The sequence below is a fragment of the Schistocerca nitens genome, chromosome 4 (genome assembly GCF_023898315.1).
Source record: "Schistocerca nitens isolate TAMUIC-IGC-003100 chromosome 4, iqSchNite1.1, whole genome shotgun sequence".
Classification (NCBI taxonomy): Eukaryota; Metazoa; Arthropoda; class Insecta; order Orthoptera; family Acrididae; genus Schistocerca; species Schistocerca nitens.
The window spans coordinates 867,067,974-867,088,861 of NC_064617.1; the positions used below are offsets into that span (position 1 = coordinate 867,067,974).

Below are 20,888 nucleotides of genomic sequence, written 5' to 3' on the forward strand. Positions count from 1 at the left end.
TTACGAGACAGCTATTTCCACTTATTGTTTTTCCGTTTGAACCAGATGTTTTTCATTAATTTATTGTCACTATCACGGTGTTTATCCGGCTATTTGACACCATTTTCCCTATTTTTCATCCCAGAAAATTGCATATTTCACGCTAGCTATTCAAACAATATCTCGGATTTGTGTGTCTCCTGGTTGTATGCCTATGTCCCATCTGTCATTATGGAGGTTCATCTACCAGGATATTCTTCTCTTCAGTTTTGAGGCACGTTTCATACATCTGGAGTCAATGATTCTTTGAACGTCGCCATAAACCGAACTCGGCATTTGGGCGTTGTATCCATATTTTTCTGATTTAGAATTTATTTCCTGTTACTATCCTTTTCAAGTAAACACGTTTTTATAATTTCTGCACAGTACATTCTATAAGATCTTTCTTGTACAACTTTCTCGTAGAGGATAAGACACTCAGAGTCATAAGACAGACTTGTTTCACGACAGAGTTATAATTATGATATACATGGAAAGATGCCCTTTTTGTAATTGTTTCGTACGATTTCGGAAGCCATTCCTATATTTCTGGCTCTCCCTCCCAAGGCTTCTAAATCTACGCCATTCATTCTTCCAGTTATTTAAAGCTTTTCTTATTCGATTTATTGTTCCACACCTGGTGTTTAGCTCATTTGCATTGTACATCACTGTAGTTTATTCGAAAGATATTCGCAAGACAGTTTGTTCTGCTGCTTGTTTCGATACGTTAATTTGCTGTCTTTCCGGCTGAAAATCTGTCATTGTGGCACCATCGCCTGTAGAAGCCAAACAGTCTATTTCCACACGATTCTTCTGAGAGCCAATCCTTAAACGTTTAAACAGGTTCCAAAGATTTGGTTACTCAGGTCATTTTTCTGCGACATGTTTCCGAGTTAGTGTAGATGTATATATACAAAGTGTATTATGCTACGTGAAGCAAGAGATATAAGTCTTAGGGATTTTTTTCAACATTTACAAATGCACGTGATCTACCTAATGTTTATTAGGAAAAAAACATGTGCCCACGCGCTCCAGTGTAATAACATGGGTCACCAAACCCACAAGATTCGTGGATGTACTTACTTTTGAGAATTTTGGTATTTTCTTTTTTCTACAGCGGTTCATATTCGCGCTTCATTTCATGTTTTGAGAATATTTCGTAGACATGTCGCCAATGGGACAAACTGAACGAAACACTTCAAGTGAAATTTTTCAAATTTATCAAATGTAAACAATGACACTGATGGAGTACTAAATATTAAATTCGACTGCTGATATCAGTGTGACGAACATGAAACGTGGCATGCGAATATAGTTTCGGCAAGAGACGTTGCACTTTGGGCTCATGTATACACTGAACAACCAGAACATTGTGACCACCTACCTAACAGCTGGTATGTCCACCTTTGGCACGGATAACAGCGACGACGCGTCGTGCCTTGGGAGCAAAGAGGCCTTGGTTGGGCGCTGGAGGGAGTCGGCACCACATCTGCCAACGCAAGTCATCAAATTCCCGTAAATTCCGGGAAGGGGGCGATGGACTCTGACGTAACTTTCAATCACATCCCAGATGTGTTCGATACGGTTCGGGTCTGGTAAGTTGGGCAACACATCAATTGAAAGACGCCGCTGTGTTCTTCGAACCACTCCATCACACTCCTGACCTTGTGACATGACGCATTATCTTGCTGAAAAACGCCACTGTCGTCGGGAAACATGGCAGTCATGAAAGCGTGTGCGTGGTCTGCAACCAGTGTATGATATTCCTCGGCCGTGATAGTGCGTTGCATGAGCTTCACTGCACCCATCGAGGGCGACGTGAATGTTCCCCAGAGCATAATGGAGCGGTCGTCAGCTTGTCTCCGTCCTGCAGTACAGGTCTCGAGGAGCTGTTCCACTGGAAGACGGCGGATTCGCGCCCTTCCATCAGTATGATGAAGTGGGTATCGGGATTGATCAGGCCACGCAACGCTCAGCCACTGCGCCAACATCCAGTGCAGATTTCCGTCGCAGTTGCCGATGTCGTGGTGTTAACATTGGCACTTGGGTCGTCGGCTACGGAGGCCCATTGTTAGGAGTGTTCGATGCTTTTACTGTGCCCAGCATTGATGTATGTTGTTAGTTCCGCCACAGTTCGCCGCCTGTCCTGTTTTAACAGTGTGCCCAGCCTACGACGTCCGACATCTGTAATGATGGGTGGCCGCCCAATCCAACGACGTCTCCACATGGTTTCACCTTGATTTTTCCACGTGTTGAAGGCAATCACCACAGAGGTCCCCGAGCAGTTTCCGAAATGCTCGTACTGAACCTCCGGGCCGTCACAATCTGCCCTCTGTCAAAGATAGACCGCGTGCCATAATTTTCTGGCTGACCAGTATACGTATTTTAAGGCGTTGATGTACTCCGAACTACCACTTATTCCTTTGGTCGTTGTAGATTCTTCGTGTCATATCACCCTAGAAATAGCGAACACCTTTGAAACACTAATACCGTAAACTGATGTCGTAACTCGCAACCTTGACGTTTAAAATTATATAAAATTTAAGGTAAAAAGACTGCTTTAGTGTAATTATTTAAAAAATCAACTTAGTCGTGAAGATGAATCGATTTGTTAATAAAGGACAACACCTACCCTGAAGAGCTCCAACATTAAAGTATGTGATGTCCCGCTGCTAATTTTAACTGGGAAGTGGCAATATAGGAATGTGCTTGCAATTACATACTACTTCTCCACATTCCATTGAAGGAATAAAATCGCATCATCAAGAAGGAGTTGGCAGGCATGATTCTACATCTAAAATATGATGTCTATTCAGAATTTGTGCCAATGAAATTGAAGGATGCAAGTCAGGTTTTGCCCTCTACAGCTCCTTCTAGTACGATGAACGTCATTCCCTGATGTCTTAATATATGTCCTATCATCTTGTCCCTTCTCCTTGTCAATGTTTTTTACATGTTCCTTCCTCCCCGGTTCTGCACAAACATCCTCCTTCCTTACGTTATCGGTCCACCTAATTTTCAACATTCGTCTGTAGCACGACGTCTCAAATGCTTCGATTCTCTTCTGTTCCGGTTTTCGCAAAGTCTATGTTTCACTACCATACAGTGCTGTACTCCCTCGACACTGTTTACTTCTAATGCTATCAATAAATTATTGATTCTGACAGCGCGAGGTTTTATGTATGTAAATAAGCATTGTGTGTCTCTTCGTACAGTTAGTGTAGGACGGAAACTGTATTTTAAATAGCTAACCAGAGCAAACACTCCGGAGGCCAAAAAAGTGGACCAACACAGTCGCGTTCTAAAAAATGGCTCTGAGCACTATGGGACTCAACTGCTGTGGTCATAAGTCCCCTAGAACTTAGAACTACTTAAACCTAACTAACCTAAGGACATCACACACATCCATGCCCGAGTCAGGATTCGAACCTGCGACCGTAGCGGTCGTGCGGTTCCAGACTGTAGCGCCTTTAACCGCTCGGCCACTCCGGCCGGCACAGTCGCGTTCTTTTGCTGCCAATTGTGCTGTTACGTGCATTCACAGTGTGTTTGTATTCCAGTCGGCGAGTAGACATAACAGGACAACTCGCACCATCTGTAGACGATAACATGGGCGGTCTTAGAAATCCTGTGGAAAGAAACGGAAACAACAACGTTGTGGAACACTCGGAAGCACAGAATTGGGCAATCGTGCCGAGAAATGCCTGAGATATCGCACGTCACAGTACTACATAGAGGTTATGTGTTGTAGCATTACTAAGAGTGGCGTGCAGCAAAAATGTAACAGATTATCTTATTTTACTGAAAGCAGGTTGCCTGTATTCAGTATTCTAATAATAGTTTCAGTGCGACGGCATTATGACACCTTACTGGGAGGGCATGTATGGCCGTGTCTTACTACTCTACTTGTCGGCGTCGGAGTTAACGACTTGCTGCAGCCGGCCGCGGTGGTCTCGCGGTTAAGGCGCTTCAGTCCGGAACCGCGCGACTGCTACGGTCGCAGGTTCGAATCCTGCCTCGGGCATGGATGTGTGTGATGTCCTTAGGTTAGTTAGGTTTAAGTAGTTCTAAGTTCTAGGGGACTGATGACCACAGAAGTTGAGTCCCATAGTGCTCAGAGCCATTTGAACCATTTTGACTTGCTGCATCAATAACCTCCACATCATCCACGTCCTGCATCCCGCGGAGAGCAGCCTTCACTGGGCCAAACAGATGGAAGTCGGAAAGTGCGAGGTCCTGGGTGTAGGTTGGATGAGGAAGAACAAACCAATGAAGTTTCGTGATAATGATCGAAGTAGACGAATTGAATTAAAATTTGTACTGCGGCCGGGACTCGAACCCGGGTCTTCTTGCTTGATAGGCATAAATGCTAACCATTGCACCACCCCAGTACGAGGGTTAACATTGCTGCACAATATGTAAGAGGAAAATGAACTGAAGTTTGTGTTGGGGAGGGCACTCAGCTTAGGTAGTTCAAGCAGCAGTGTTGGCCGTCGTACTGCGAATAGTTAGCATTTCTGCCTCGCAAGCAAGAAGACCCGTGTTCGAGTCCCGGTCGCAGCACAAATTTTAATACATTTCGTCTAATTCGATCATTATCGTAGACAATGAAAAGAGACTTAAATATCTGAGGGAAACATTTAATTGTAAGATCTATGAGGCCTTGCGATATCATGGAGTAGGAGAAACTCGTTTGCAAATAACACGCTGAAGTTTCTTCAGTTTACTGAGGCTATGACAGTACACTTCAGAGTTAGTCATTGTACCATGAGAGAGGGCATTACACAGAATAACCAATTCAGAGTCCCAGAATACCGTCGCCACAACCTATTCGGTGGAGTTTGCGGTTTTTCTCGAGAGGAGAGGTGATATGCCGCCACCCCATAGATTGCCGTTTTGTTTGCAGTTCGAAGAGGTGAACCTAAGTTTATCGGCTGTGCCGATGTTCGACAAAATAATTGTCACGGACAGCCTTGAAACGTGCAACTAATTCAGTACAGACGGCCCTTCGTTGCTCTTTTTGACCTTATGTTAAACGGCGAAGAACCCAAATTTGACTACCCCAAATGGTCGACAAGTGTGACAGCGCCACCAACAGAGACGTCCAGATGAGCAGCGGAGTGTCTGATTGTGTTACATCGATCACCTCCAATGAGAGTGTCCGCACGTTCCAACACTGCTGAAGCCACAGGTGTCTGCGGCCATCACGCCGAAGATCGGACAGGTTGGCGCGACCTTATTGCTATGATGACAGACGTCTCGCCCAACGAATCGCCGTGCTTTTGTTCACTGCCAGGTCTCCGTAGGCATTCTGGAAGCGCCTATGATTATCTGTGATGCTCTCGTTTCCCGGCAGAAGAAATTCAACGACAGCTCCTTTCTTGGAACACACCCCCCCCCCCCTTACGGACCCCATTTTGAAGGTTATTTATAGCACCGCCACCTATTGGAACTTGATCAAACTATCGGAGCTCAAGCGTCAATATTCCTTGATGTCCCACAACAAGTGCCGAACTTTTTCAACCGAAATGGGCAGAGATAAGAAACGTGTTGCATTACTTACTGAACGCCCCTCGAACGTTTTCGTTTCTGTATTTTATAGGCCACTTCACTGTGATCAAAGTACACTTAACAGAAACAATAGTAAATGGGGTAACAATCCGAATAAATGATAATTACTTTGTTTCTCTGCAAAGGGCCGCCGCAAAGCAGGGGTCCTCTTACTAAAACCGTAAAAAGTGTCCCTGGGAAAGCTCTGAAATTTTATCGGTTCGATTCGGGTTGACTCTAAACAACGAGCAGATGGACTTTGTACATCTCCCACCAGCATGCAACGAATGAATCAAAGAACGTTACACCTGAGAAAGGCACACGTAGCGAGCAGCGGCTACATAAGGACTGTAACAAGTGGCACATCGTATCCCGAGCAGAGGGAAGTCTGTTGTGCTCAGTTATCTCGGCTCACTGTGAAACTAGCTGGCGTTTCAATCTCTGGGACACGGCTCGGCTACAGACGTCTTGCGCTCCGGCACGCAGGTGTTCCCACAACGGCGGCACTTAAACGGACCGCTGCACTCAGATCTCACGCTCAAAAAGGCAAGCACAAGGTCTCGTGAACGAAAGCACGTGTCTGAAACATGAGTAGAACACGCAACAGACTTCTCGGAATCAGGTAACGGCACATTTTATGCCAATAATACCACGTCTTGTGTTCCGAGAAAGAAATGAAATTTATTGAACGAAGAGGAGGATGCACTACGCAAATCTCAAGGGTTATCACAAGCCTTGAGGATCAAATTAAAGTGGCAGAGGTTTCTAAACAGAGCCTTTGATGAGCTCACCAGAATAAAAAATAGTAGTCGCCATCTTGAGTGAGCATACTAATCACTTTGCGGGTCTGCAGATGGTATAGAGCTCGTTATCCTTAACCGCTGAAGTAAGGCGTGGCAGTGAAGTGGCATGCAGCCAGTCGGGTCTGTGTAAACGGTGGAGTACAATAGGTCGTGACAGGAGGGTAGAAGGGAGATATCGTGTTTAGACGTAATAGTGACCGCACCTTGAATGAACTTCATCGATTTGTTGCTGTATCGATGCGCACTGTCCAAAGTGTTTGCAAGGACTGGCTCGAAGACTTCGTAGGTAACAGAACGCAGTATGTTGTCCTCGAGGGCGAGTGTTCATCAGAGAACGGGATAACGTCAGGAGTGCCCCATGGAAGTGTGATAGGACCGTTGCTGTTTTCTGTATACACAAATGATCTGGCAGGCAGGATGGGTAGCAATCTATGGTTGTTCAATGAAGATGCTGTGGTGTACAGGAAGGTGTCGAAGATAAGTGACTCTAAGCTGACATGAGATGACCTACACAAAACTGTCAGGTCAATTGAGGCCACGTCACAGCTACACGTAGTCTCCATAAATCAGTTATGTTGGCCACTGAGGCGTCGTATATATGGTTCGCGATAACACAGCATCAAGTAAGGCCTGAAGAGGGTGCACTGGAGCGCCGAAAGTGGTAGCCATACAATAAATGATATCATAAGGACAGCTGAAGGCGTTTAATTTTCTTACAAATTTCTAGTTGGTGTTATCAATGGCCGCTGGCTCCAAATGTAGAAAAATACAGGGTGTTACAAAAAGGTACGGCCAAACTTTCTGGAAACATTCCTCACACACAAAGAAAGAAAAGATGTTATGTGGACATGTGTCCGGAAACGCTTAGTTTCCATGTTAGAGCTCGTTTTATTACTTCTCTTCAAATCACATTAATCATGGAATGGAAACACACAGCAACAGAACGTACCAGAGTTACTTCAAACACTTTGTTACAGCAAATGTTCAAAATGTCCTCCGTTAGCGACGATACATGCATCCACCCTCCGTCGCATGGAATCCCTGATGCGCTGATGCAGCCCTGGAGAATGGCGCATTGTATCACAGCCGTCCACAATACGAGCACGTAGAGTCTCTACATTTGGTACCGGGGTTGCGTAGACAAGAGCTTTCAAATGCCCCCATAAATGAAAGTCAAGAGGGTTGAGGTCAGGAGAACGTGGAGGCCATGGAATTGGTCCGCCTCTACCAATCCATCGGTCACCGAATCTGTTGTTGAGAAACGTACGAACACTTCGACTGAAATGTGCGGGAGCTCCATCGTGCATGAACCACATGTTGTGTCGTACTTGTAAAGGCACATGTTCTAGCAGCATAGGTAGAGTATCCCGTATGAAATCATGATAACGTGCTCCATTGAGCGTAGGTGGAAGAACATGGGGCCCAATCAAGACATCACCAACAATGCCTGCCCAAACGTTCACAGAAAATCTGTGTTGATGACGTGATTGCACAATTGCGTGCGGGTTCTCGTCAGCCCACACATGTTGATTGTGAAAATTTACAATTTGATCACGTTGGAATGAAGCCTCATCTGTAAAGAGAACATTTGCACTGAAATGAGGATTGACACATTGTCGGATGAACCATTCGCAGAAGTGTACCCGTGGAGGACAATCAGCTGCTGATAGAGCCTGCACACGCTGTACATGGTACGGAAGCAACTGGTCCTCCCGTAGCACTCTCCATACAGTGACGTGGTCAACGTTACCTTGTACAGCAGCAATTTCTCTGACGCTGACATTAGGGTTATCGTCAACTGCACGAAGAATTGCCTCGTCCATTGCAGGTGTCCTCGTCGTTCTAGGTCTTCCCCAGTCGCGAGTCATAGGCTGGAATGTTCCGTGCCTCCTAAGACCCCGATCAATTGCTTCGTACGTCTTCCTGTCGGGATACCTTCGTTCTAGAAATCTGTCTCGATACAAACGTACCGCGCCACGGCTATTGCCCCGTACTAATCCATACATCAAATGGGCGTCTGCCAACTCCGCATTTGTAAACATTGCACTGACTGCAAAACCACGTTCGTGATGAACACTAACCTGTTGATGCTATGTACTGACGTGCTTGATGCTAGTACTGTAGAGCAATGAGTCGCATGTCAACACAAGCACCGAAGTCAACATTACCTTCCTTCAATTGGGCCAACTGGCTGTGAATCGAGGAAGTACAGTACATACTGACGAAACTAAAATGAGTTCTAACATGGAAATTAAGCGTTTCCGGACACATGTCCACATAACATCTTTTCTTTATTTGTGTGTGAGGAATGTTTCCTGAAACTTTGGCCGTACCTTTTTGTAACACCCTGTATAAGTTAAAGCAGATGAGAAGAAAAGCAAATACGTAATGTATTAGTGTCCTGTTTGACATAGTCACACTGTTTAAATATCTGGGCGTAACGTTGCGAACATGTATTGTGGTGGGGAAGGCGAATGGTCGTCTTCGGTTTGTTGGGACAATTATAAGCAAGTGTGGTTCATCTATGAAGGATACCGCATATAGGACTCTAGTGCGACCAATTCTTGAGTACTGTTCAAGTATTCGGGATCAGCAACAGGTAAGATTGAAAGAAGACATCGAAGCAGTTCAGTGGCGAGCTGCTAGATTTATTACCCATAGGTTCGATCAGCATGCAAATGTTACGGATATGCTTCGGGAGCTCAAGCGAGAATCCCTGGAGGGAAGAAGACGTTTATTTCGATGAATGCTACAGAGAAAGTTTAGAGAACTGGCATTTGAAGCTGACTGCAGAACGATCCTACTGCCACCAACATACATTTCACATAGCGATCAATATTAATAAAGTACGAGAAATTGCGGCTCATACTCATTTTAGTATAGCCCAGTGTTGGATAGACCGTCAGACAGAGCACCTCATGTTCTGCTGCTAATAAGCCGAGTTTACCATTTGTTACATATTTTTACGAGCTTCAAACGGGAGCGACTGCAGTAATGGATAGGAACTGTGATGCAGGTTGAGTTGACGACCCTTCGCTCACGGCTCCAGGCTGTGTTGGCTTCCGTCACATAGCTTGAAGCTGCTGTCAAGGTGCATCACTGTGGGGGATCGAACTCGGGGATGCGAGGGGCGTCGAGCACGTTGCACGTGTCCCCCTATGGGTACATTGCTGTGGCCACCCTCCACTGAGGTTGAGCCCTCACCCGTGGTAGAGTGGGAGATCATTCCGAAGTCTGGCAGGTAGCAAAAACTTTCCGAGGGGCCGATCATAGGACCTCCCTGGTTCGTTTGACGAACAGGTTACGGGCGTTATCTGTAGTTGACAATGTTTCTAAGCTGGATGCAATCGTCCACCCTGTACCCTGTTCCAGAGGAAGCTTCTCAGCCCGCAAGATCTGGGCATTTGCAAAGGGTGGGTTTGCTGGTAGTTGGGAGCTCCAGCGTTAGGCACGTAATGGAGCTCCTTAGGAACATATCTGCCAAGGGGGGGGGGGGGGGGGGGGAAGGAAGCCAGTGTGCACTCCATGTGCGTAATGGGAGAAGTCATTCTGGAAGTGGAAAGGCTGCTTGCGTAATTGCGACAGCACCTAACGGATACTGCTCCGTGTAGTTGCTCTTCGAAACTGTGGTGTCGCCGCCAGACACCACACTTGCTAGGTGGTAGCCTTTAAATCGGCCGCAGTCCGTTAGTATACGTCGGACCCGCGTGTCGCCACTGTAAGTGATTGCAGACCGAGCGCCGGCACACGGCAGGTCTAGAGAGACTTCCTAGCTCTCGCCCCAGTTGTACAACCGACTTTGCTAGCGATGGTTCACTAACAAAATACGCTCTCATTTGCCGAGACGATAGTTTAGCATAGCCTTCAGCTACGTCATTTGCTACGACCTCGCAAGGCGCCATTATCAGTTACTATTGATATTGATTCATGTCCCGTCAAGACCGACGTTCTTCATTAACGGATTAAAGTTAAGTATTCCACCAGCTACGTCCGTTTTTCTAAATTCTAATTTCCTTGTCCTGTTCCAGACCTCACGCAAGCCTGCGTGAGCTAAACGCGTGCCTTTCGACCTCCTCTAGTAACACGGTGTTGGCTCTCCTGCCAACCAAAACAGAAACAGCTGTCCATACGAGCGTCTTTATGAGCTGTTACTCGTGCTTTAGGTACTTGCGCAGTGCACGGCTCTCTTTAAGAACAATAGCTTGCTGCAACCGCAGGGACGCGCCACGCACGTCTGCTTTCATACCTCGGTGGTTCTCTGAAAATAATAACCTGTAGCTGTGACCCTGCAGTCAAATAGTCTACGCATTGGCTACAATTTCGACTTAATAAAATACAAAGAAAAACAAAATAAAAGTAAAACGAATAATGTAATAACAAGGTTTCTATTGCAACATCTGTAGTTCATGTGAAGGACAGAGAATTATCTTGAATAACTTTGTTCAAGAAAGTATCTCTCAAATAAAGGGGAAGTGGACCTACGGTATTCAGTTAAAATACAGACAGAAAATGCCTTTATCAACTGCAGTAAAGTTACTTTGAGTACGTTATGAGAATAGTAGCGAAATTCCCAAACTAGTCATCGAAGATACGTGAAAAGTCAGTTTCGCAATCACAATAACCGAAATATTTACCAGTTCAAAACAGAGTTCAAGATGATGATTTACAAATTATCATAAGCGATACAAATAACAGTAACTCATACTCAGTCTATCGTCGGTTCCATAAATGAAGCGGAAAAAAGTTAGTCCTACAATGGAGATCATTCAGATCTCTCGAAACGTAAAGTACCTTCAGAAGTTAAAGTATGGTAGCGGCCGTTCACTGCCCAGAATCAAACACCTCCACGACCTAGTATCCCTCGTTACGACTGACAAGTCTGCGTCTTTCCATCACTTGACATGAGGTGTCCAAAATCGCTTCCTTGAGTTCTTCAGTCAAAAAGTCCTAGTCTCCACTTGATTCCCGTAGGGTTCCGCTATTTTCCGCTTTTCCATTGGCTGAAAGATGTCCCCAGCAAAAATTACGATTTTCAATATCGTTACGAAAACCCTGTGTTCGCTAATCCCTGGATCGGTTTTGATGCTCATTATAAACTCAGGATTATTTGTTGCTAAGAGGTCAAATGTATTTTCACAATACAACGACTTTCATACATGCGAACTAAAACAAGATAATAAAAAAACCTCTGAGCGAAGTAGGTCTATGTCATATCTTTGTGTGAAGATCTTTGTACAAAGAAGCAATCGTAAAGCACACGCTGAATGTTGGCAAAGTTTCGATATCACAGTGTATAGGAATACATATTCTGTAAGAGAGTGATGTGGTACCAACTGTCCATCAAAATGGAAACAGACAGCTGGAAATTAATAACAAAAGCCGCCCATACAGTTGCAGTAAGTAAAAAATTAAATTTTGAATCCTAATCGGCATGTAAATAATACTGATGGCGATGCATTACAGCATGTTCCGTCTTCTTGTCACAGAGCCAGCACCGAGCATAACTCTTGGAAATGCTGTGTAACCTTATGTACATCACGTGAACAAGACCTTGAGAGTGTTCGAAAACCGATTCGTGGAATAAATAACTATTTAAAAAATGACTAGTTGCAGGTTTCTGTATTTACATTGAACAAACAGTCACAGGTTCTTAAACATCCGTAATGAATAAGCTCAATCTATGACAACAATATTTAAATAAAAGAAATCTTATAAATATTCGGTCACATTAAGACCATGTAAAATGATTACAAATAAAGGTTTGTTCACAAATAAATAGCTAGAATTCTTGCGCAAGTTCACTCACTGTAAATGACAACGAATTGTCGTTAAATTTTGTCTAAACAATTATTTATACCCGCGTCTTTTTGGGTTTCTTTTCAGCTGTGGTGTCCGCTAGTACATATGATTGACCACTTTTAAATTAGCACATTGTTTTATTAGCACTTGCAATCAACATTTAAATGAAGTTATCGGCAAAATAGTAAGTTGTTTATTAAATAGAAACATAAGTATGACAGAATATGAGGTACTGATACTGTGTTCATTTGCTGTATAATTGTGGATGATCATGATGTTTGGTTTGTGGGCTGCTCAACTGCGCAGACATCAGCACCCGTAAAATGTCCCAATTTGTACACAGCCCAATTCTTTTACACAGTCCAGTCTAGCCACTCTCACGAATGATGATGCTGATGATGATGAAACGATGAGGACAACACAAACAGCTAGTCCCCAGGCAGAGAAAATCACCAACCGGCCGAGAATCGAACCTGGGAACCCGTGATCCAGAGGTGGCAACGCTAGCCACTGGACCACGAGCTGTGGACATGTAAATGTGGAGACAACAATATTCTGACAAACATTTGGGTAATGAAAAGATATAAAGTGAAAAGATATAAAAATCAAGAAATATATTAGACATAGATATGTAGCTTTCAGAGATGATATCTATAATGCAATTTTATCATCTGAGATATCGCCTAAAGCAATTATAAGTCGTTAATTAAGAGATTCATTGTGCAGATGTTTATTCGCTGTGAAATGTTACCTGCTGTAGTTTTGAAGATATCGCAATGTTGTTGTGTCACTGGACATTTTTCTGAGATCGTAAATGTATTTAGATTTGCATTTATATTTGACTGAAAATTATTATAGACTCTCAAAGGGCTGTGAGAAGCCACCTTTCAGATTGTGTGGGAGTCCGCCATTGCTGATCACCCCGCATTATGCTAAGCGAGCGACCACTGCCCAACTGCCCTCTTTTCGGACTTTCGCACATGGAGCTACACTGCTCGCCTTCGCCCCTGGCTGGCCTCTAGCAACTGTTGTAACCCACGCTGAGCCCCATGCCTGGTAGTGTCCAGCCGTACAGCAAATTCACCTCACCTCAGTACCAGTTCTTGGCGGCCGATTAGCTCGCCTACATATGCGGAACGTTAGATGAATAATAATCGGTGAAACCCGATAGGAATAGCTGATGTCTTTGAATCAGCTTTTGAGCGAACATTGCAAAGGTAGCTGTGTGCAACGGAGGTTTGGATTCGGGTGCCTCCATAAACGTCATCTGTCACAGTGGCAGGTAAAGTTATAGTTCTCAAGTGTACCAAACAACACAGAAAATGGTCAGTAGCTGACTGCAGGCCTATGATGTGGTGGGAAGAGTGGAGAGTTTTCCTGCTTCAGAATGAGGCAAAGCGTCGAATGCACTGAGGGCCCAAATACGAGTTTAACCTACAGCAAATGGAGGATATAGTTCAGGCCTGAGTTGGCTCTGTGATGTTTCACCGACGATTTGTCTTAGAATGACTTGGGTAGACTCATTCAGGTTACTGTGCATAGGAAACAGGCAGTTAATTTCAACATGCTCAGTCGCCAAGTGTTATCCATTCTTGTACATCTTCATTAATATACTTTCTACGCTGCCATCTTCCAAGATGGCAACAGTCGCTTCCATATGGCTGCACACGTACGTTCGTACATTGCTGGCTTGAGGGCACCTTATTAAGCCTAAACCACCAAGTCGCAACCCCACAGAAAAATTTCTGGGACCATCTAAAACAGTGGCAGTCAACATTCCTGCAGTTTGGTAGACCTGCGGGATCTGACCGTCAATAAGTGGCTTCAGCTGTGTTAGCCGAATGTAGGAAATGTTTTCACGTAGCTCTGTTTCCATTCTTAAAACATGATCATTTCGATGAACTTATTGTTATATGGATACATCGTCAATAGTAACAAAAATCAACCATCTGGAATATATGAGTCACAAGAAACACGTCTTTCCTGGCTGCATGAATGGGTATAACGCTACAAGCCACCTCCTGCAACGTCTGCTCATCATCCATTGTTGTATGCCGACATGCATCACCACACAGTTCTACTTGAAAGGCTTAACAGTATATCGCTGTAAGAGGAAGTCACCTTCTAACATGATTCTAATATTTATGATAATGTGCAAAGTATTAAATCCAATGCATAGTTTGCTCTTCAGTGTGTTAAAACGTACATGCATATGTGCATAATGATGACTGTTTGAGTTCTGCTTAGACGGAAAATAAAAAAAAAGTAAATAAAAATAAATAATCTTCAAATAGGATACAATAAAATGTACCCTCTGTGGAGAAAGTGTAGACGACCATTGATCAAGAGCATCAGTGAGGTCTGTCGGAGCTGGTCCTAGCTCGTCGAGGAACTGGCTGTACTGCTGCTGTTCTGGCCTTATAAAGCCGGCGGTGGCCGGCGGAGTACTCCAACAACTTTCCCTGTATCTGTGAGGCGACCTCTGCAGAATAAGGTTTGCATCAGTCTCTAGCAAGTTCTGTTTGTTTTGAAGAATTGTTTTCCTCTTGGTTGCGCCTGCAAGTGCTTGTGTATGTTATATGGTACACAGGGGTGTCTTGAGTGTAGCCTGCCTGGCAGGGGCCGTATGTGGCAGCCGTAGTTTAAGTAGTGTCTCAGAGAATGGATGTAGGCATATTTGTATTTTTTTGTTTATCAAATGTGTTAATTGATTAGCCATAAAATTATGACCTGCTGCCTAATTGCCAGTAGGTCGACCTTCGGGACGGATAACAGTAGCGACACATCGTCGCATGGGAGTATTTTGTGGCCTTGGTAGGTCTCTGGAGGAAGCTGGCACCACATCTTCACACATAATCACTAAATTCCCGCAAATTCCGGAGAGGGGGCCGATGAGCTTTGACGTCAAGTTCAATCTCATCCCAGATGTGTTCTATCGGTTCAGATCTGGCGAGCTGTGGGGCCAACATATCAACTGGAACTCTTCGCTGTGTTCCTCGAACCACTCCATCACTCTCCTGGCATTGTTACATGGCGCATTATCTTGTTCAAAAATGCCATTGCTGTTGGGAAACATGATCGTCGTGAAGGGGAGTATGAGGTCTGCAACCTCTGTACGATATTCCTCGGCCGTCATGGTACCTTGCACGAACTCCAGCCTGCCGCTGTGGCCGAGCGATTCTAGGCGCTTCAGTCCGGAACCGCGCTGCTGCTACGGTCACAGGTTCGAATCCTGTCTGGGGCATGGAAGTGTTTGATGTCCTTATGTTAGTTAGGTTTAAGTAGTTCTAAGTTCTAGGAGACTGATGACCTCAGATGTTAAGTCCCATAGTGCTTGGAACCATTTGAACCATTTGCACGAGCTCCACTGGACCCATGGATCACCACGTGAATGTTCCTCAGAGCATAATGGAGCCACTGCCAGCCTGTCTCCGACCTGCCGTACAGGTACCAAGGAGCTGTTCCCCTGGAAGACGACGGATTCGCGCCCTTCCATCGGCATGACGAAGAAGTTATCGGGATTCATCAGACCATGCAACACTCTGCCACTGCACTAACATCCAGTGCCAATGGCCATGTGCCCATTTCAGTGATAGTCGACGATGTCATTGTGTTAATGTTGGCACATGCACGGGTCATTGGCTGTGGAGACCCATCGTTAGAAGTGTTTGACGCACTGTGTGTTCAGACTCACTTGAACTGCGCCCAGTATTTAAGTATGATGTTACTTCCACCACAGTTCTCCCCCTGTACTGTTTTACCAGTTTGAGCGGTCTGCAATGTCCGACATACAGGGTGGTCGCCCAACCTCACGATGTCTGGAAGTGGTTTCACATTGGTTTCACCACGTGTTGAGGACACTCATCACAGCATTCCTCGAACACCCAACAAGTCGTGCAGTTTCTGAAACGCCAGTGCCGAGCCGCTGGGCCATCAGAATCTGTCCTCGGTAAAACTCAGATAGACTGCGCGCCTTCCCCATTCCACACACGAACAGCACACTCACTGATACTACATGCACTGTGCGTTGTCTGACTAGCAGTCATTCCTTGTCATGTAACGCTGCCAACGTCTGGGCAGGTTTATATCGATCATTGGTCAGTCATCATAATGTTCTGGCTAATCAGTGTACCATTACAAGGTAAAATTACATTGGTATTTGTAAGTGTACTTCTACCCCAAATGACGGATACTACATACACTACTGGCCATTAAAAGTGCTACACCACGACGATGACGTGCTACAGACGCGACAGGAAGAATATCATGTGATACGCAAATGATTAGCTTTTCAGAGCATTCACGCAAGGTTGGCGCCGGTGGTGACACCTACAATGTTCTGACATGAGAAAAGTTTCCAACCGATTTCTCATACACAAACAGCGGTTGACCGGCGTTACCTGGTGAAACGTCGTTGTGATGCCTCGTGTAAGGAGGAGAAATGCGTACCATCACGTTTCCGACTTTGATAATGGTCGGATTGTAGCCTATCGCGATTGCGGTTTATCGTATCGCGATATTGCTGCTCGCGTTGGTCGAGATCCAATTACTATTAACAGAATATGGAATCTCTGGGCTCAGGAGGGTAATACGGAACGCCGTGTTGGATCCCAACGGCCTCGTATCACTAGCAGTCGAGATGACAGGCATCTTATCCACATGGCTGTAACGGATCGTGCAACCACGTCTCGATCCCTGAGTCAACAAATGGGACGTTTGCAAGACAACAACCATCTGCACGAACAGTTCGACGGCGTTTGCAGCAGCATGGACTATCAGTTCGGAGACCATGGCTGCGGTTACCCTTGACGCTGCATCACAGACAGGAGCGCCTGCCATGGTGTACTCACCGACGAACCTGGGTGCACGAATGGCAAAACGTCATTTTTTCGGACGAATCCAGGTTCTGTTTACAGCATCATGATGGTCGCATCCGTGTTTGGCGACATCGCGGTGAACGCACATTAGAAGCGTGTATTCGTCATCGCCATACTGGCGTATCACCCGCCGTGATGGTATGGGGTGCCATTGGTTACACGTCTCGGTCACCTCTTGTTCGCATTCACGGCACTTTGAACAGTGGGCGCTACATTTCAGATGTGTTACGACCCGTGGCTCTTTCCTTCATTCGATCCCCGCGAAACCCTACATTTCGACAGGATAATGCACGACCGCATGTTGCAGGTCTTGTACGGACCTTTCTAGATACAGAAAATATTTGACTGCTGCCCTGGCCATCATATTCTCCAGATCTATCACGAATTGAAAACGTCTGGTCAATGGTGGCCGAGCAACTGGCTCGTAACAATACGCCAGTCACTACTCTTTATGAACTCTGGTATCGTTTTTAAGCTGCATGGGCAGCTGCACCTGTACACGCCATCCATGCTCTGTTTGACGCAATGCCCAGGCGTATAAAGGCCGTTATTACGGCCACAGGTGGTTGTTCCGGGTACTGATTGCTCAGGATCTATGCACCTAAATTGCGTGAAAATGTAATCACATGTCAGTTCTAGTATAATATATTTGTCCAATGAATACCCGTTTATCATGTGCACTTCTTCTTGGTGTAGCAATTTTTATGGCCAGTAGTGTCACTAAAGAAAGAGGTGTACATTCGTCGCCAGTGTCCCGTATGACGTGGGCAGTGGGCAGGGGTTCACATTCACGAGCACGGCCTGACCATTACCACACAGCCAGATGAGTCACGCTACTCGATTGGCTGAGCGAGCAACACTGGTGGCGGGTAGTAATGAGGCGATCTGGCGCGCTGAATGGCGTCCCGGCGGTGTGTCGTCAGACGGGCGGCCGCCGGAAGTGGTCCGCGTCCGCACTTCCGGTGGCCCGCAAGGTCGCTGCCGGCCTCTGCGCCGGCTGCTCGTTGCCTGAGGTCGCCACTGCGTGTACACCCCGCTCTGGCTCACCCAGCAGCCGCCTGTGTGAGGGTCGCTGTCTAGTGGACGGCCTGTCACCCAGACAGACAGACAGCGGTCTGGCGCTCCTGGCTGGCTGAGGTGCTCAAGTTGCCACGTCCTGGCAGCCTCCAAAACGACTTACGTATGGAGAGTGTGATGCAAGTCTAAACGGCCCATGCCTAATATCTGTATCAATATCGACCCACAAAATAGTGCCCTTTCATAGATGGAATTAACTCTGTTTGTTTACTATACGTTTTTGGAAATTGTTCACTAGCCTCCTCTTTGATTATAATAGTCAGTTATTGTTAGATGGAGAGCTTGTGAGCCCAAAACCGTTTGACCATGTAAACGAACACACTACAGCGTCATGTGCTTTGTTTTTCATTCTTTATAGAGGCAGGAAGGGTAATGGGCACTGTGTGTGTTTAGATTAGATTTACTTTCGTTCCAATTGATCCGTAGTGAGGAGGTCCTCCAGGATGTAGAACATGTCAGAAAAACAACAATACATGACAAATATTTACAACTCAAACAAATAAGCAATGTACCATTCCACAAGTCCCAAGTGGAATGATCGTCATTTTTTAATGAACACTGTATGAAAGATTCATTTTACAAATACTAATGCACTGAATTTAAAATAAAAAAAGTTTTTTTAATTTATTTATAAGGTAATAAAAGTGTAATACAACTGCTATAATACTTATTTACAATGAACACATTGCTGCACTGGAATGGTGCAGAAGTTAGATTGTACTTACACACACGCAGACACACATACACACTTATTTACAATGAACACATTAATGCACTGAAACTGTGCAGAAGTTATATTGTACTGACATATATACACACACAAATCAGTTGGTTCTACTGAGAAATTCATCAATGGAGTAGGAGGAGTTGGCCACCAGTAAATCCTTTAGGCTTCTCTTAAACTGAATTTCATTGGTTGTTAAGCTTTTTATGGCTGCTGGCAAGTTATTGAAAATGTGTGTTCCTGAATAATGCACACCTTTTTGTACAAGACTAAGTGATTTTAAATCCTTGTGAAGATTATTCTTATTTCTAGTATTGATTCCATGAATTGAACTGTTGGTTTGAAAAAGTGACATATTTTTAATGACAAATTTCATTAAAGAATAAATATATTGGGAAGCAGTAGTTAGTATCCCTAGTTCCCTAAACAGACTCCTGCAGGATGTTCTTGAGTTCACACCACATATAACTTTTACTGCACGTTTTTGTGCCCAGAAAACTTTAGCTTGGCTTGATTAATTACCCCAAAAAATAATCCCATATGACATTATGGAATGAAAGTAAGCATAGTATACCAGCTTTTTCATTTTTGTATCCCCTATGTCTGACACAATTCGCATTGCAAATAGAGACGCTTCAGCAGTTCTGTGGTGTGCTTTCTCCAGTTGAATTTATTATCAAGCTGTAATCCCAAGAATTTAACACTGTCCACTTCTTCTATCTTCTTGTCATCATATGTTAGACATATACTCTTGGGACACCCCTTACAAGTTCTGAACTGCATGTAGTGTGTTTTTTCAAAGTTTAGTGACAAAGAATTGGCTAGGAACCAGTGATTAATGTCCACAAATATTTTATTGGCTGATCTTTCTAAGACTACACTTGATTTGCTATTTATTGCAATGTTTGTATCATCGGCAAACAAAACAAACTTGGCATCTGGTAATGTTACTGATGAAAGGACATTGATATACACAAGAAAAAGTAAGAGCCCCAAAATGGAACCTTGTGGGACCCCACATGTAATTAGTTCCCAGTTGGATGATGCCTGATAGCTTGATACATGTCTCTTTCCTAATAACACCCTTTGTTTCCTGCCAGAGATATAAGATTTGAACCATTTTGCAGCATTTCCTGTTACACTATAATATTCTAATTTACTTCAAAGGATATTTTGTGTGTGTGTGTGTGTGTGTGTGTGTGTGTGTGTGTGTGTGTGTGTTTGTGTGTGTGCGCGCGCGTGCGCCTGTGTGTCAGAGAAAGAGACAGACAAAATATATGTGCTATTTTAAGTTATGAATTACTGAGAATGTAGTTTTTTTGTTGTTTATCTACATCTACTTACATACTACGCAAGCCACCGTATATTGCATACTGGATGGTACCCTGTATCACTACTGGTATTTCCTTATCTGCTCCAATCGCAAATACAGCAAGGGAACAACGACGGCCTGTATGCCTCCGAATGAGCCCTCATTTCTCTTATTTTATGTTCGAGGTCTCGAAATCTACTCCGGCGCTACTAGAATCGTTTGGCAGTTACCTTAAAATCCCAGTTCTCTAAATTTTCTCAATATCATTCCTCGGAAAGAACGTCGCCTTCCCTTAAACGCTTCCCATTTGAGTTTCCAAAGCACCACGTAATGTTTGCATGGTGTTCGAATGTACCGGTAGCAAATCTAGAATTCCGCCTTTAAACTGCTTCGAAGTCTTTCTTTATTCCGACCTGGAGCGGGTCCCAGACACTCAAGCAGTGTTCTAGAATGTGTCTCACAATGGCTATACGCTGTCTCTACAGAGGAACCACACTTTCCTAAGACTCTTCTAATAAACTGAAGTCGATAATTCGCCTTCCCTGCTATAATCCTTAAGTGTTCGTTTCATTTCACATCCCCTTGCAACGTTAAGCCTAGATACTTAATCGAAGTGACTGTTTCAAGCAGGATACTACTAATGCTATATTCGAACAAAACAGGTATGTATTTCCTACTCATCCGCCTAACTTGCATTTTTCTACATGTAGAGATTGCTGCCATTCGTC

The 20,888-nt window shown here is 44.6% G+C and overlaps 1 protein-coding gene and 1 non-coding gene across 3 annotated transcripts in view; one reads left to right on the plus strand and one right to left on the minus strand.

Moving 5' to 3' along the window:
- The window catches only part of LOC126253338 (proton-coupled amino acid transporter-like protein pathetic), a 400,313-nt gene that overhangs the window by 239,083 nt on the left and 140,342 nt on the right, over positions 1-20,888 (plus strand). The gene's annotated exons all lie outside the window — the stretch shown is intronic.
- Trnad-auc (transfer RNA aspartic acid (anticodon AUC)) lies at positions 4,337-4,409 on the minus strand. The gene has a single exon. It is a non-coding gene; the product is annotated as a tRNA-Asp (tRNA).